Source organism: Halichoerus grypus, chromosome X (assembly GCF_964656455.1).
Source record: "Halichoerus grypus chromosome X, mHalGry1.hap1.1, whole genome shotgun sequence".
Classification (NCBI taxonomy): domain Eukaryota; kingdom Metazoa; phylum Chordata; class Mammalia; order Carnivora; family Phocidae; genus Halichoerus; species Halichoerus grypus.
Genome location: NC_135727.1, coordinates 97,669,654 through 97,677,923, shown reverse-complemented (window position 1 = coordinate 97,677,923; position 8,270 = coordinate 97,669,654). Strand labels below are relative to the sequence as shown.

At 45.0% G+C, this 8,270-nt stretch overlaps 1 non-coding gene across 1 annotated transcript; it reads right to left on the bottom strand.

Annotated features, from left to right (window-relative positions):
• Positions 1 to 2,463: 2,463 nt before the first annotated feature.
• On the bottom strand, positions 2,464 to 2,567 carry LOC118525878 (U6 spliceosomal RNA). Its single transcript, XR_004912354.1, has one exon. It is a non-coding gene; the product is annotated as a U6 spliceosomal RNA (small nuclear RNA).
• Positions 2,568 to 8,270: the final 5,703 nt, after the last annotated feature.

Here is an 8,270-nt window from a genome sequence, read left to right as displayed (position 1 = left end):
AATGTTGAGTGGGCGAAATGGGCCAAAGGGGTCACAAGATACACACTTCCAGTTATAAAATAAGTAAGTCATGGAGATGTAAAGTACAGCATGGCAACAGTAGTTAATAATACCGATAACTGTATTACATATTTGAAAGTTGCCAAGAAAGTAAATCTTAAAATTTCTCATCACAAGAAAAAAACAATTTTGTAACTATACAAAATGTTACAAGATGTTACCTAGACTTATAGTGGTTTCACAATATATACAAGTATGGCATCTTTGTGTTGTACATCTGAAATGAACATAATGTTATTGTCAATTGCACCTCAACTAAAAAAAAAAAAAGTTCCAGAATGTCCCTCGGGCCATGTTCTATTGCTCAGGCAAATCTCTTTAGGTCAGCCTGGTTACAGGCTCTCAATGAGGGAAGCATCAAAGAATTTGTGGTCACACTGACTATATCACAAATTTGTGGGGTTTTGGTTTTTTTTTTTAATCTATTTATTTATTTGAGAGAGAGAACGCAAGTGGGGGAAGGGGCAGAGAGAGAGGGTATCCAAGCAGACTTGTGTTGAGCACAGAGCCTGACACAGGGCTCCATCTCAGGAGCCGTGAGATCAGGACGTGAGCCAAAACCAAGAGTTGGATGCTTCACCAACTGAGCCAGCCAGGCGCCCCATGTCCCCTTTATTCTATTCACTAGAAGCCAGCTACCAGGTCTAGCCCACAGACAAGGAAAAGAGAATTTGGCCCTACCTCTCCAAGGGAGAGGTCTTAAAGAATTTGTAGACGTATTCTTTAAACCATCACAATTACCTACATGTACCTGAAAGCACATATTTTTAAAATAATGTATCAGTTGAGATGGTTTTGCCTCTTCAACTGTCACAACCCAAAACTCTCTTATTCAAATTTCCCACAAATCTTTGACGTTGGTGATTTCGTCTGCACTACACTGCGCCCATGACCTGACTCAGCTTCCCAGAGCATGGAGCGCCCCCTGCCCAACTGGGTAGTTTGAGACCCTCCACGTTCTGTGCGGAAATTTTATGCAAAGTTACTAGTACTCATTGCCCAACCGTTAGGCTTTGTCTTTCATGCTTTCTTTCTGTGTGCATTTGTGACCCCCACAATCGACCCCCCAACTGTTGCTTTCGAAAGCAAGCTTTAAAGGGCTTATTCACGACAACGTCCGATATTCGTACCTTAACCAGGAATAATGACTAAACCTTGGTTAATCTTCTTTGCCTCTGCAATGGACTGACTGTGTCTCCCTTCCGCCTCCTCCCGCAAATTCCTACGCTGAAACCTGACCCCCACGATGATGCCATTAGGAGCTGGGCCCTTGGGCAGCAGTTAGGTCCTGAGGGTGGAGCCCTCCTGAAAAGGATTAGTGCCTTCTTTTTTTTTTATAATTTTTTATTTGACAAAGAGAGACAGCGGGAGAGGGAACACAAGCAGGGGGAGTGGGAGAGGGAGAAGCAGGCTTCCCGCAGAGCAGGGAACCCGATGCGGGGCTCAATCCCAGGACCCCCGGGATCATGACCTGAGCCGAAGGCAGACGCTTAACGACTGAGCCACCCAGGCGCCCCGGATTAGTGCCTTCTAAGAGAAGCCCCCGCGGCGCCCTGTTCCCTTCTGCCGTTTGAGGTCGCAGTAAAAACATGACCACTGTCTATGAACCAGGAAGCAGGTTCTCACCACACTCCGAGTCTGCCAGCGCCTTGATCTTGGGCTTCCCAGGCTCCAGAACCGTGAGAAGTGTTTATAAGCCACCCAGGCTATGGTATTCTGTTAGAGCAGCCCGAGTGACTCGATGGGATCCGCCTTTACAAAGAGCTCTCAGGAAGCAGGATGGATGGAGAAGGAAGGAAGGAGACGGAGGGAGGGGGGAGCCGTACAGGTGGCCGGAGGAGACAGAGTGGGGGTGTTTAGGAGGGCAGGACAGTTGGCCATCAGTTGGACTGATTATCTGTGGGAGAGGACAAGCCCCTGGTTTATGGTGCGCACAGCTGGGAAGGTGGTGCAGCCGCTCATCAGACAGGGAGCCCCGGCGGAGGAGCCCTCCAGGAAGTACTACCATGAGGTCGCTGTTGACCAGTTGGGAGTCTGAGTTACCTGTGACCATCCCAGCAAGTCTTACAGCAGCTGGCGTGCCTTGAGCACCGAATCCGTTCATCATGCTAAGCATTGTCCTAAGCCATTTACTTACAGGATCCCAATTAATCCTTCAGGCAACCCAGGGCATTATTCTCGTTCTAGTCTACAGAGAAGGCCATTGATTTGAACTCAGGTCAGACCTGAGTTGAAATGCAGATTTGACCATATTCTCTTTGCCTTTTTTTCCGCTCCTATTCATTTCTTTTTTTTTTTTTTTTTTTGAGTACTGTAACAATGTTACTGTAGTTTCAGGAGTACAACACAGTGATTCAACTTCTATATTATGTTACCCTCACCGCAAGTGTAGCTACCATGCAAAATAAAATGGGACACTTCACGAATTTGCGTCTCATCCTTGAGCAGGAAACATGCTAATCTTTGTATTGTGCCAATTTTAGTATATGTGCGGCCAAAGCGAGCACTCTGCTACTCATTCTTAAGGTAAACTGCTGTATCAGTTAGGATTAGGGTCGGTTATGTGGCACAGAAAGGCTATAATAATAGTTGCCTGATAAGAGAGATGCTTATTTCACATAATCCATGTCAAACTTTGAAAGTTTCCTTGCTTTCTTGTGTAAGATGTTCCAGACTCAGCTTGTATTTTCTGCCCCAGGTCTGGAATCAGTCAGTTCTCCAAAAAGCCCTGATTCTTTTCAGTGGAAAATGGTATCTAGAGGCCACAGTTTAGAGACACCTGGCTGGCTCAGTCCGTAGAGCATGCGACTCTTGATCTCGAGGTCGTGAGTTCAAGTCCCATGTTGGGTGTAGAGCCTACTCCCAAAAAAAAAAAGAATAGAGGCCACAGTTTGCACAGTTTGGACACTATGTTTTCTAAAGAGGCACAGAATGCCCAGAATCAGGGCTGTATTTCCAGCCTCCCTTGCACCTAGCTATGAGTGTATGACTAAATTCTCATCCATGGCACATAAATGGAGCTGTTTGTGATGACTTCTGGGAGATATCTTACAAGAGGCAGGTGTGACTTGTTCCTTCCTTCTCCCTGCTATCTGGAATGTGGCTATGATGGCCAGCACTCTGGCAGCTTCACAGAACCATGAGGTAAAAGCCGTGTGTGGAGAGAGAGCAAAAGTTGGTATGGTGACACAGCACTGCTTACCTCTAGACTTCCTTATTGTGAAAGAGATTTAAACTTCTATTTTGCGGGGCGCCTGGGTGTCTAAGTCGGTTAAGCGACTGTCTTCAGCTCAGGTCATGATCCTGGGGTCCTGGGATTGAGTCCTACGTCAGGCTCCCTGCTCAACAGGGGAACTGTTTCTCCCTCTCCCTCTGCCGCTCCCACTGCTTGTGCTCTCCTGCTCTCTCTCTGCCAAATAAATAAATAAAATCTTTAAAAATAAATAAAAAAAATAAAAAATAAAAATAAATAAACTTCTATTTTATTTAAAAAAAAAACCTTCTATCTTATTTAAGCCACTATTATTTTATTCATGTGTTGTTTTTGTTCACCCTTTTGGTTTTGGCCCTCAAATCCAAAGCTGTTCTTTACTGGTAGAGCAGAATGTTGATTAAATACATCCTAGGACAATAAAATACCATGTCAACCATCAAAAATATTGACAAAGAAGTATAGTCATTCACATTGAAAGATGTTTGCCATATATTGCTTTAAAAGCTGCTTATAAAGCACGTGAAAACAAAACAAAACAGAGAGATGCACAGAAAAAGAAAATTGAAAGCATAATCACCCAAACCTTGCCTCCCCCCGTCCCCCCGACCCCGGCGCCATGGGCTTGCAGTTCATTTGTATAATAAAAAATTTAAAACTTTTAAATTAAAAGAATTTTTTAAACTCCTGCCGTACACTGGATTCACTTATTTATTTATCAGGAAATTAACCAAGACCCCAGGCTCGCCGGCCTCACTGCACTGTTTCTCTGGGGAACATTTGAGCCGGAGGCTCTTGAAGTGGTCTCTTCGCCCCCACACAGGGGTTGAATCATCCAGACCCGGCACAATTCTGGAAATCCGTGTGCCGTATTTTTGTGCGAGTGAAAAAAATCTCCAGGCCATACACTGGAGTTTGCAAACTGGTGAGCCCCGGAGCCTAACCGGGGTGGTTTTATTTGGCCTACACAGCGTTTTTATCAAAGTCATGAACGGCTGTGAAGGCTCACATAAAACCCGGATTACTGGCTTCTCTTCTGGAAAGTCCGAAGACGTGGCCATGGTCTGACCCAGGCAGCACTGGCCCCTTTGCACGGGGCCCTGTTCCGTCCGCGGGTCAGCCCAAGACAGGGCATGGATGGGCAGCGGGGCCCGAACTGCCCGCGCGGGTTGCTCCGTGAAACATCACAGCCCTCCCCAGGCACTTCAGTGGGGTTCCTTGGTTTCCACGCACTCAAGGATTTCCCGCCTGTAAAGATTTGGAGCATGTGCGGGGCAGAGGAAGCATGATGGCTTTAAAACATGCCTCCAGATTCTTTGACGCTCTTCCCACACAAGATGGAACCTAAACCATCTCTTTCTGAATACAGCCGGTCTCAGCTACTCGCTGGTAGCAAACAGAACGTGATCAGCAGTGGCATCGTGGGTCATGAAAGGAAACAACTTCTTTGTTTTGTTTTGTTTTTTTAAGATTTATTTATTTATTTGAGAGAGAAAGAGCACAACCAGGGGGAGGGGCAGAGGGAGAGGGACAAGGGGACTCCCCACTGAGGGCAGAACCCAACGTGGGGTTCAACGTGGGGCTCGATCCCGGGACCCTGGGATCATGACCTGAGCCGAAGGCAGATGCTTAACCGACTGAGCCACCCAGGCGCCCCAGGCAATCCCGCTTTTAAGGGATGCTTGCCTTTGGAACCCAGCCAAACCAGAAGTTCCTTTTTGACAACTTTATTGAAATATAATTCACATGCCATAAAATTCACTCACTCAAAGTGTATAATTCGAGGGTTTTAGTGTCATCACAGAGTTGTGCGACCATCACCGTGATCAATTTTAGAGTACTTTCATCACCCACCAAAAAAGCCCCATACTCCCCTCTCCCCACCCTCCCCCAGTCTCTGGCAACCACTAATCTACTTTCTGTCTCTGTAGACGTGTCTATTGTGGACCTTTCGTACAAATGGAATCGTACAATACGTGGCCTCGTGTGTCTGGCTTCTTCACTCAGCATCATGTTTTCATGGTCCATCCGTGATGTAGCAGGTGCCACTCCTTCCTTCCTTTTAATGGCTGAATCATATTCCATTGTGTGGAGAGACCTCATTTTCACATTTATCCATTCATTAGTTGATGGGCATCTGGTTTCTATCTACTGCTTGTCTCTTAGGAATCACACTGCTACGAATGTCTACAAGTTTTTCTCTGGACATATGTCTTCATATCTCTTGGGTACACATCTGGGAGTGGAATTGCCAGGGCAGGCTTACGGGAAATTTTCTATTTAACAATTTTTTTTAAAGATGTTATTTATTTATTTGACAGAGAGAGAGAGCACATGCACAAGGGAGTGGCAGGTAGAGGGAGAGGGAGGGGGGAAAGACAGGCTCCCCCCCCCACCCAGCAGAGAGCCCAACGCGGGGCTCAATCCCAGGACCCCAGGATCATGACCTGAGCTGAAGGCAGATACTCAACCAATTGAGCCACCCAGGCGCCCCTCTATTTAACATTTTGAAGCGCTGCCAAACTGTTCTCCAAAGTGGTCACATCATTTTACATTCCCATCAGTGGTGCACAGTGTTCCAATTTCTCCATATCCTCGCCAATACTTGTTATTGTCCGTCTTTTGATTACAGCCATCCTAGTGGGTGTGAAGTGGTAGCTCACTGTGGTTTTGATTTGCATCTCCCTGATGACTAATGATGTCGAACATATTTTCTTGTACTTATTGGCCACTTACATATCTTCTTTGCAGAAATGTCTATTCCAATCCCTTACTCATTTTTTTTTAAGTTTTCATTTATTTGAGTAAGCTCTCTACCCAACATGGGGCTTAAACTCATGACCCCGAGATCAAGAGTCGCACGCTCCTCCAACTGAGCCAACCAGGTGCCCCTCCTTTACCCATTTTTTAATTGGGTAATTTAATTTGTCTTTTTATTATTGAGTTGTAAGAGTTCTTTATATATTCTGGATATAAGTCCCTTATCAGACATATGATTTGTGAATATTTTCTCGCAGTCTATGGGTTGTCTTTTCACTTTCTTGATGGTATCATTTGCAGCACAAAAGTTTTTAATTTTGAAAAAGCTCCATTTCTTTTTTCTTCGATTGCTCGTGCTTTTGCTGTCATATCTGAAAAAGCATTGCCTAACCAAGATTCACTCCTGTTTTCTCCTTAAAGTTTTACCGTTTTGGTTCTCACACTTAGGTCATTGCTCCATTTTGAGTTAATTTTGGGGTACAGTGTGAGGTAGGGGTCCAACTTCATTCTTTGTGCGTGGATTCAGTTTTCCCAGCATCATTTGTTAAAAAGAGTGTCCTTTCTCCCATTGAATAGTCTCGGCACCCTTGTCAAAAGTTGGTTAACTATCTATGTGAGGGTTTATTTCTGGGCTCTCTATTCTATACTCTTTCATTGTTCTATATATCCTTATGCCAGTGTAAGCCATAACACTTGGGGGTGACTTTCGTTTTATTCAACCAGTCCCCGATTAAAGGTATGTGGGCTGCTTCCAATCTTTTGCTATTACAAAAACTTCTACAGGGGCACCCGGCATCCTAAAATCTTTTTTAAAAAAACCTGCTACAAAGTATAGCTTTCTGCATCCATCTTCTCATATATTTTGCAGTAATATATTTGGGATCAATTCCTAGAAGTGTGATTGCCGGACCAAAGGGTAAATTTGCTCGATGTTGCCCAATTTCCCCCTATAATGGCTGTACCATTTTGTATTCCAACCAGCAAGGTATGAAAACGCCTGTTTCCACACCGCCTCCCCCAGAGAGTATGTTGTCAAACTTTTGGGCTTATGTCCATGTGACAGGTAAGAAGGGGTAACATAGTAATTCACATTCTTCTTCTTATTAGCAAGATTGAACATCTTTTCACATGTTTAAGGGCCATCTGCATTGTTTTCTATGACCCTCCTAGTCACATCACGTATATTTTCCTATCAGGTTGTTGACCTTTTTCTACCCTGCTTTCCAAAAGAATGAGCTAACATTCTAAAGAAGGACAACAGGCACAACAACACAACAGAGAATTACAATTTCAATAAAATGTAATAAGATGGGGTGACTTTATGCAACTGTCACAACCAGAACAGGGGTCAGCAGGAAGGTGAGAATGGATAGAAGGAGTCAAATGAGGGGCGCCTGGCTGGCTCAGTCAGAAGCGCATGCGACTCTTGAACTTGGGGTCGTGAGTTCGAGCCCCACGTTGGGTGTGGAGCCTACTTAAGAAAAAATTTTTAAAAAATACAATATTAGAAGGAATCTTTAAAAAATACAATATTAGAAGGAATCGAGTGAAAGATGGGGAAAGAGAAAGGCAGCTGAAGGAAGGAGTGCTAGGAACCTTCCTTGCTTCTTTTATTGGAGGATTGAAATCCCGCGGTGTAACACAGCCACCAGGCCAACTCAGAAAGGTCTCGCCCTTTTAGCCCGAAGCCTTTGGTTGGGAACGTTATTAGCACTTGTATAGACCTTGCAAAGCCCGCAGAGTTGGGGGTCGCAGAGGCTGAGGCAAAAGTTAAGCCTTGGGCCAATCACCTAGCCTCAAAGTTGCCTCCAAAATGTATTCAGGGTCATGCTCCCGCCCGCCAGCAAGATTAATCTGTAGAGAAAAGCCGGGCAGAGAAGAGATCATTGCAAACTCTTAGGATTTTCCTTCTGGAATTGTAGACATAGGATGTGCCTGAAGACCAGAAACTGTTTACTTCTGTTATTTTTTTTTTAAAGATTTTATTTATTTATTTGACAGAGAGAGAGACAGCGAGAGAGGGAACACAAGCAGGGGGAGTGGGAGAGGGAGAAGCAGGCCTCCCGCCGAGCAGGGAGCCCGATGTGGGGCTCGATCCCAGGACCCTGGGACCATGACCTGAGCCGAAGGCAGATGCTTAACGACTGAGCCACCCAGGAGCCCCTACTTCTGTTATTTTAAGCATCACACAGGTTTCAGTCAGAAGAAACTTCTGCTTCTAAAGTTCATATCCTGAGCC